Raw genomic sequence first — 9,711 nt, 5'->3', positions numbered from 1 at the left:
TTATTGATACTATCTGTATAAGTTGCTTTCACCTTATCTGAATTTAAAGTATGTAATTTACCTTTCTGGACTTCTACTAAAGAAAAATATAAACTGGAAAATTAAGATTAATAATGCATGTGCTAATCTCCTGCCAATGTCTCATATAATATTAGCCACAACACTACTGAATTTTGATTTGCTATTATAAAGCAAGGATGATGACATACTCTACTCTTCTACCCTTACTACAGTAACATATGGGTAAGGTTTATTGTACATATTTTTAAATAATTGTATTAACTTGATTAGCATTTGTTGGTGATGATTTAATTTGGAGTTGAAAAAGGCTGGAAGTGATTACAAAGAAATTGTTAATCTATGTTATAAGAAAGGAGTTACAGATGCTGTGGGGAATATGCAATAGAATCTAAATATGACTATTAAAAAGAAAAAAGAAAATACGACTATTAAGTGGTTTAAGCAAATGGGGAGTTACTTTCCTCATTTAAGAAAAAATCTGAATATTGGTAATTATTAGTGTTTATCAGCCCAAGTATGTCAGGGCCAGTGTTTCTACAGTTCTCCTATCTTTCCCTTAGATATGATATAGTTACCAAGAAGCCCTGGAAATTGCATGTACATTCAAGTAAAGAAGAAGTAGGGGAAGGCATGGTACCCCTTATCTGTCTCTTTTATTAGGAAAGCAAAGGGTTTTCCTTAGCCTTCAGTAGCTTTTCTTTCCAGTAGTCTGAGGCATGTGACTTACCCCTAATTGGGAAGGCAAGTATTTCCAGCCTCTTGGAGAAAGGGTTGGTAATAGCTCTTTGGTTAGCCAGTCACAGCATCTCTCAGTGGATCAGCTCTGAGCAGTGGGTATAAAGATCCTTTAGATGTCAACTAAGAAAGTGACAGACTCACAAAATAGAAATGAAAATAGCAACATAGTCATTCACTCCTTCATGAAACATTTATTGGGCCCCTTCTACATGGCAGATACAACATAGCTATCCTTAATTGAGATAATGTGTGCATTTCCTCAGTAGGCTGTTAATGCTTGGTGTCACATGGCATCTAATGTGAATGACCTATGTTTATATTACACCATTTCTATTTCTGTGGAGCAGAGGGTCCGCTATGGATGAAGCCTTCAGTGCCAGGAGATGATGGGAAATTGCTGGAAAACATGAACTGCAAATGTATCCCAGGAAATACAGGGTGGATCCATGTTACTTGTGTAATCAGCTACATAGGTGATTTGGAGTGCGAAGTATTTTGCCGATAAAAATTCTGGAGGAAGCATAGTGTACAAGTACCAAAATGGTCTTTTTACTCATTATTTGATGGTATTGTCCTTTTTCAGGAGCTTTCCTACTTTAAGTACATAATTTAATGGCATCCTTTAAGTACAAGGCAGCTAATTTTTTTCTTTTTTTTAATCAAAGGAAGTAGTCTGGTGATTGTGCAAAACCAGGTTGAAGTAAAAAGGTTTCAGGTAGTCAAAAAGGGACTTGCAAATGGGAGAGGTTTTTGTTTTTCTGTAGCATATCCCTCAAGAAGTCATTGCTGGATTTCTCTTGTGGTGCAGTGGGTTAAGGATATGACATTGTCACTGCAGGGGCTTGGGATGCTGCTGTGGAGTGAGTTCGATCCCTGGCCCAGGAATTTTCATACGCCATGGGTGCAGCCAAAAAAAAAAAAAAAAAAAAAAAAGCCATGGTTTAGGATAAGTGTGTTTTCTCAACAAAGTGAGGATTTTGGATCTAACAGTAGTTAGCAGCAAGCTGCAATTCTGAGAATAAACCTTACTGACATATTAACCCCTTTCCCTCAAGTATTTCATTCATACAAATGTTTACTAATTCAGAGGCCAAGCTCAAGAAGGACTTTCATATCTTTTTACAGTTTGTGTTTCTAAACATCAGCTTCTTAAGAGAGAACTAAAAGTTTTTCCCTCTCATTCTCAGGTCCTGTGGGTTTGAAAGCATCACCATGAAGGGACCACTGAATATCATTAGGACCAATAATTCTAAATTAGGATTATTTCCTTAGACTAGATTTCCCCAAACTCAGAAAAAGCTTTATGTAGTGTTACTGAGAAAAGAAAAAGAATTGACACTGAATTATTGTGCAGCTATCATAAATGTTTGTAAAGATTATCCAAAAATGCTTATGCTGTAGTGCTATGGTGATGCAAAAAAATTACAATATGATTAAAGTCTGTAAGAGAAAAAACTAATGCTAGATTTAAAAAAGACAATGCTTGTCTCTGGAAGGCGTTCTTTAGCAGTAATTTGCTACTTTTCTGTATTTTCAAATTTTTATAATGAAAATCAATTTTTATATGAATTGCTGCATTTATTGTGTATCCACTGAGTTGACTTCCCAGTCATGAGAGCAGTGGACTAGGAGACGGACAACCTGGATCTCTTCTCTTCTTAGCCACTGTGACCTTAGATAAGCCATCACCTCTGATTGATACTTCCCTTTAATAAAATGAGCTTATTGGATTAAATGATTACTAAGATCTCCTTTTAATGCTATGATTTTGTGACATCACTGTATAGGATTAAAAATGTTGTGAATCTCAGAGTATAATTTTACCTGAGAGAATGGAAAAACACTCAAAGAAGGATTCAACTCCATAGTTTCAGTATAAGGAAAATGTCCATTGTGTCACTCTTGAATTGTAGTAACATTTCAAATCACAGAATCCAAAGTATTGGTGGGCTCTTAGATGATTTATTATCATACTGTACATGCAGATTGCTTTACAGGTTTCCCAGCGTAAGGTATATGCTTCTTTTGGCATGCTCTGACAAATCTGAGTGGATTTACACAAAGTAACACTGGCCTTCACCAGGGTAATTTCAACACTTAGTCTACCAACATCCATTTTGCCTCATGTCACATGTTCTTCCCTTATGTTCCTGGGAAACACCAAAAAATGAGCATGTTTGGTCATTTAATTGGGTATTCCAACCTGAGTCCAAGAAGAAGCTCTCATGTTGTCTGCCCCAAGCTTTGGGCAGCTGAGAGAGCCAATGACTCTGCTGAGTCCTATCTGAGGGAAGCAGGGACTCACTGTCAGTCACTGCCACTGAAGAAAATGGTAGCTCAATCAGAACCATATGGGTGTAGTTTTGATGAATTCTCTACAAACATTCTCTATATTTACATTTATGGCCAGGCCAGACTTACATGTTTACCTAAAAATACTTCAATATATCTTTGTATTAAGGAGTCAATAGCACCATTTTGACAAGTTTTAAAAATGAAATGTTCACAGCTCCTTTTCCAGTACTTTTCAGTCAGAAATTAGGAAGGTGGCCTATAATCTTGGCTGTGTAAACTGAAATATTTACAGTTTTTCTTTGTCCTCCAAATCCTACATGCACTTGTTTTTGGCTAATGACTTGCAGTCTAAACTACTGGAGATGCAGGTTTCCTATATTAATGGTTTTCCATTATCTAATCCTCCATGCTGTTCTTGAGCTGCTTAGATCTTTTCAGTCCTGAAAAGTTTTGACAACACAGCAATGCAAATTTCTCCTCTAGGAAAAACTAGAAAAGGGAGTTCCTGTTGTGGCTCAGTGGAAATGAGCCTCCATGAGGATTCATGTTCCATCCTGGGACCCTCTGTGGGTTAAGGATCCGGCATTGCTGTGAGCTGTGGCATAGGTCGCAGACAGCTCGGATCTGGCATTGCTGTGACTGTGGCATAGGCGGCAGCTGTAGCTCTGATTTGACCCTTAGCCTGGGAACTTCCATGTGCCGTGCCTGTAGCCCTTAAAAAAACAAAAAACAAAAAACAAAACCTAGAAAAGACATACCAGATAATGCTACCTGAGTCTGAAAACCCTAGTAGGAAGTATTCCTTTCTCAATTCGTGCTAACTTATGTTTTCTGTACTCCTACAGTCTATGTCTTGGCTTCTTCTCCAACACTCAGAAGATAGTCAACCTTTGTAGCTTCCTTCATTTCATTTGCCCTGAGGAATGATGCAGCCATTTACTAATAACAGACAATATCTGAAACAAGCAATGTGGCAAGACAACTAAAAGCATATATATTGTAATCTGATTATTTTTTAAAAATAAGTTTCTTGAAGATGGATGTAAAATACTGCCTGCAATGAGTGATAGAAAAGGGAAATTATAGAAGGGTGTATAAAGGGGCAAAAGAGAGGAATGTAGAAGAAAGAATTCCACAGGACCAGCTCAATGTTTGGGGAAAGCATTTCTGACAATTTTAAATTTCACTGTCTGAAGCTTAGCTGTTTTGCACAGATTGTCTTTTGAAGTCTAAGCTTTCAGGTATAACCCTGTCTCAAATCCTGTGGGAACTGCCCTTTCAGGTCAGATAATTTAAAAGGTTAAAATAACTCTGAAAGAAGTAACCTTGATATGGGCCTTCATTGGCAAAGCTTTAGCAAGTGGTAAGGTGATTTTCTAGAGTCACAGGGAATTATTCAGATACTGGAGTTTTGCCAAACTTACTCAGATAATCACTATCATCTTTTATTCTTTGTCTGTGGAGATCTTACCAATGCAGTTTTTGCTTTTAGCGACTGAGGCTTTGTTTCAACCAGTCACTTGCAGAAATGTCTTTGATGTGTTGGGTGATTTTTATTCTGCTTGAGGACGCACCAAATTAGCCACGTATGTAGGAAATCATAGAGGGCTGGAAGCTCTGAGGAAATGGTGCACAAGTGTCTACGCAGAGTTAAGAAAGGGCTGAGGTCTGTCTAGTTCAACTTTGCACAGGATCTGAGACTCATGCAGTCTTAGCAACACATCCCTGCAGATTTCAGCCCTTCCCACCCGGCACTGTTCCTTCACCACACTTCTCCACTCTAGATTTCTCAGCCAAATGTACCGTCTCCATCTTCCCTACTTGCAAAGGTTCTCCCTACCGTTCAAATCTAGCTGATGTTCCCTGGAAACTTTCCTTGATCATTCCAAGGAAAACGGGGCGTTTCCTGCTTTCCATCTCTGGAGGCTTACTGCCTGACTAGAATTAGGACAGGCTGTATACACACTTGTTTTTTCTCTTCAACTACAAAGCTCACTCTGAGAGGATAGCATGGGTTTAATTTGACTCTGACTCTTTCATTGTACGTAATTGTTTCTCAGTGGAAGTTTGCTGAAAAAATCGGTTTCTGGCATGGGCTGCTTCCGGAAACTTTCAAAACTACCAAATCATTTCTTTAAAGTATGCTTGTGATGTAGGCCTAATATTTCCTAAACCGCACTGTTTATTATTGTGGGAGGGAAATTAGCTACTGGCTGTGGTTTTTCATTTCTAAAAGAAGCTGGTGACCCAGATATTGAGAGCTATTGAGAAATGATAACTTCAGTCCATTAACAACTGCCTTCAAAGTCTGAGCAATCAAGAAAAATGGACAGATGGGAATGTGGAATCCTCACCTACAGTTTACCTTTTCCTTCTTCCATGCCAGTAAAGCCTCCCTTCTACTCACATCAAATATGAGAAGCCAGCAGACGATTCATCTCTTTTTTTCCTGTATAGTGTATCCCAGGGGCCACCTCATATTGATTGCTGCAATAGTTTAAAGAAAACAATATATTATTTAATCAGAGTTATGATATAATTTTAGGTACTCCTCATAGTACACTGAGATAGGTTTTCTACTCAATATCTCATTTACACCCTTTGGCTATAGATGGTCAAAGTCAAACACAAAGGTTATGCATGCCCACGTTCTTAGTATCTGGGCCACCTGCTTCCCTTAAGGCAGATATTGTGTAATGAATAATTTCCCTGTGACAGAAATAGACTAAGAGAAGGGCCCTTCTTGGATTTCTAAATATGTAAGTTGAAAGGAAAGCATCTACTCAAGGCCTTCTCTTTTTGAAGAAATGAAGTATATAACAATCAGAAAAACATGGTGATTGGAAATAGCTTTCTTACATAAAAAGATGGCCATTTGCCTGTTTCCTGAGCTATCGATGAGCATATCATTGTCAGAGAATGCCACATAATGAGGCACATTATTTCCTAAAAATGATTAAGTGAAAATCCAATTGGTATAAATTACTTGAAAATATTATGAAAGATTCAGAACCAAAGGGCTCTCATTTCTTAGCTTACTAAGTACCAGCTGCAGATTGACTTAAATATGAGCAATGTAAGATGTCATTTACATGATTTTAAATAAAAGGATCAAATTTCTAAAATGCTTGAAGTGATAGAAATCTTTTTAATTCCTCTCTTTTAACCAAGTTGCTATATGCTCTAAACTTTTCTCAGGAATGATGCAATTTTGAATTTTTAAATCTATAAAACTTTAAAGTTGTACTTCCAGAGAAATTATTGTTGTGAGAGTATCTGCACAGAAACGAACCTCTACTAACTTCATGAGAAGCAAATGGGGAATAAGAACCCCAAGCTGAGGAGGAGAGAAATCTGGAGTATGGGAATCTGTATTCCTTGATGTCATTGAAAAGGCAGAGTGCCATGATAAAGAGGGTCATCAGTTTTTTGTGTTTTTTTTTTTTTCTACAAAGGGTCAAATAAACATTTTAGGCTTTTCTGGGCCATAGTCTCTGTTGTAACTACTCAACTCTGTCCTAGCGGTGTGAAAGCAGCCAGAGGCAATGTATAAATAAATGAACATGGTTGTATTCTAATAAAACTTCATTGATAAAACAGGCTTCTGATGGATTTGGTCTGTGAACCATAGTTTGCCTGACTTCTGAAAACTCATTTTTGGAGATTTATTTCCTTGGGTAATTATTTGGAAATTGCTTTTTAAAAAATGTACATATAAGTTTTATATGTACACAAAGACCATAAAGAAAACAATGATTAACATTCAAATAAGAGTATAAACATTAGCCCCTAACTTGTTTACAAATAATCCTTTTTTTCTCATACCCATAGTTTATTGAGCATAAAGACTGTTGCCTCTTGACTGTTCCCACTCAGTAAACTCATAGGACATTTTACAATGTCAAGGGAAACACAGCAACATCTGTTGGACATGGAATGCAGTACTATTACATTGTTTGGACCTAACTACTTAATGAATGGGCATGTGAGGTAATTCTTTTGGCTTGGTGGGGAGCCGTGAAAATATGACTGAGATTAAGGGTGCATGAATATAAACACTTCAGGAAACTCTGAAATAAGTAATAATCTTGACAATAAAAATGTAATGAATATGCTGTTTGTATGCTCCTGTATATTAGCTGCATGATAGTCTATAAAAATAAGTCAGGTTAAAAGGAGCCAGTTATGAAGTAACAGGTTGCAATGTATAGTCATTCTTACTTGCGTCTTTTACGAACCAGGTTACCTACCATTCATATATCAAGGAAAGGACAAAGAAAGGACAAGCCTAGTAAATTTTTATCATCCACAACCAATTGCCAGAGTGCGACAGTGCTTAGGGAAAACAATCGTTTTCAAAAATTCTAATATGAAGCCTATTGTACTTAAGCAGCCCAAAATAATCTTTTAAATGGAAAATAAATATTATTATATAATCTGACTGAAGATTAAATAGCTATCATTTTTAACACAGTGAATCATGGGAAAGATTACACATATAAATATTCCACATCCATGGATATTCTAGGTCAATCTTCAAAATGTGCCCAAAGCAACTATTCAAGAACAGCATTATTTTGCAGTCTTTGCACTGCTGTTTAGAACTTCAAATTAAATTCTGGACCACCAAGGCCTCCAAATTCCTTCAACCAGTCTTGGATACTATTTCCAGAAGTTTAGAGGATTTCAAAATCCTGGAGGGCAGCTTGATGGCCAGAGGGATGGAACAAAACAGTGATCCGGGACACGTGGCAGCAGGTCATGGGATGAGCAAATGATTGATGAAACCCATTTTCCATTTCTAATTGCACCACACCAATATTCAAACAGCATCACTTTCAATCAAAGCATGGAAGAGGCTTTTCCCCATGTGACTCATTTGAGCTCAACCAAGTCAACCAAGTTAGAACCAAGAATCTTTGCTAGAGCAATGTCTGGTTCCTGCCAAGGACTCAGATGGTCCACTCTCATGGCAAGGCTTCCATCCTGTACTAGGTAGACCTCGGGGCCAGGTGATAAGGAAAAGGCTGAATATTGAAGGAAGTTAAGGTCACACATTCAAACCCCGTAGAGTTCATCACAGAGAATACATGAAACTTGGAATTTTAAACAAGCAAACAAATCAGTCAAGTTTGTTATTGCTCTCCAAAATAAGTATATAAATCGTTGGGCTTTATGAGTTGAGGCTATCTTATCCGATCTCAGGTGATATCTGAAAGTAATAATGACAAAAACTAGCCTTTAATAGATCAGGATGTAAAAAGAGGAAATGCTGAACTTGGTTACCATGGGTGGATAGCTGATATCTCTTCAGTGATCTTTTTTTTTTTTCTATTTGTCAAGGAGCCAGAACTCACCCTGAGTTGTGCCAGGGGAAGAAAAGAGCTTTGAAAAAAAAATTTATAAAAAATTATTGGTCACATTTCTGCTTATCATGTGGTTATGAATATTATAATACTAATATTGAGATTATATATGCACAAATGTTTAAAAAACACTGAAGACACACATAAAGAGTTTAACTACAAGTATTTAACCAGTAAATGCTCAAATTCTAGCAACGACGTTGGTGAGGAATATATCAGTGATGAGCATTAAGGAAACTGGAATATGACCTAATAGGCAGTAATTACAAGGATATTACAAATCCCATTATGTAGGTGAGCGTCTGGAAATTTTGCACCAGCCAAAGTAGACCAAGATAACCAGACTGAATACTCTGCAAGACAAGTAAATTACATAATGGCACTGTAATTATATAACTAACTCTGCTCAGTATATTTATGTTAATTTATGTGGCATCAACCTCATCAAGAAAAACCTAGTGCTGATTCACTTTTTTGACTTTTTTTTTTTTTGCATTTGCTTTGCAAGGACAATCCTAAAACAGAATAAATGATTTACTGGTTGTATCCTTTGCCTTTTCTGGTATTTACTTCTTTTATTTTCTGATTTAAAATGCAACCAGATGCTTCTGTGAAACAACTGAATTATGAAAAAAAAATGGCTTTCTCTAAATCTTCAGTCTGTCTATAGGCAAAGTAGTTATCTTGCATGTGAAACTGGAAATACGGACTGCTAAACATTCTACATTACAAAATATGTTTAAAATACTGTGTAATTGAAGTCACAGTAAAAAGCAAACTGTTGCTTTGTTTTAAAATCTGCCACTGAAAATGGCTATAGAACCTTGAGGATTATTCTAAAATAGCAGTATGTAAGAAAATTCCAAAAGTCTTTTAAATCCATGTGTAATGGCAGTGTTGTTCAAACCCTTCTAAGGAAATCTAAAAAATGTCAGCTGATAGTCATCTCCCCATTTTAGGGATAACTGGGATGATATCCTCATCATACAATCTTTATCATGCAAAGTCAGTATGTTTCAGAAGATTTCTAGAAAGAAACATTGCCTGCAACACAGAGATGGTATCCGGCTTAGTCCAGGCCCAGAAAAATCCCATTTAGATTCTGTGTGGGTCGCCCACAGCAGATTTTGGTACATGAGGCTACTACTGGCTTCATGGCAGGGCTCAGGAGGGTGCCAACCTGTGGTCAAGATTCCAGGCCCAGAGAGGGATGACAGAACTGTGGCCAAAAGACAATATCAATACCCAGGAGAGTATAGTTCTTTAAAAGTCATGTTAGAAACACTCCTCC

Source organism: Sus scrofa, chromosome 2 (assembly GCF_054392235.1).
Source record: "Sus scrofa isolate SSC_HxYL_T2T_F1_AM1 chromosome 2, Sscrofa_HxYL_maternal_Yorkshire_Landrace_v2.0, whole genome shotgun sequence".
Taxonomy (NCBI): Eukaryota; Metazoa; Chordata; class Mammalia; order Artiodactyla; family Suidae; genus Sus; species Sus scrofa.
The sequence above is the reverse complement of the archived record's forward strand: the minus strand, read 5'-3'. Positions refer to the sequence as shown.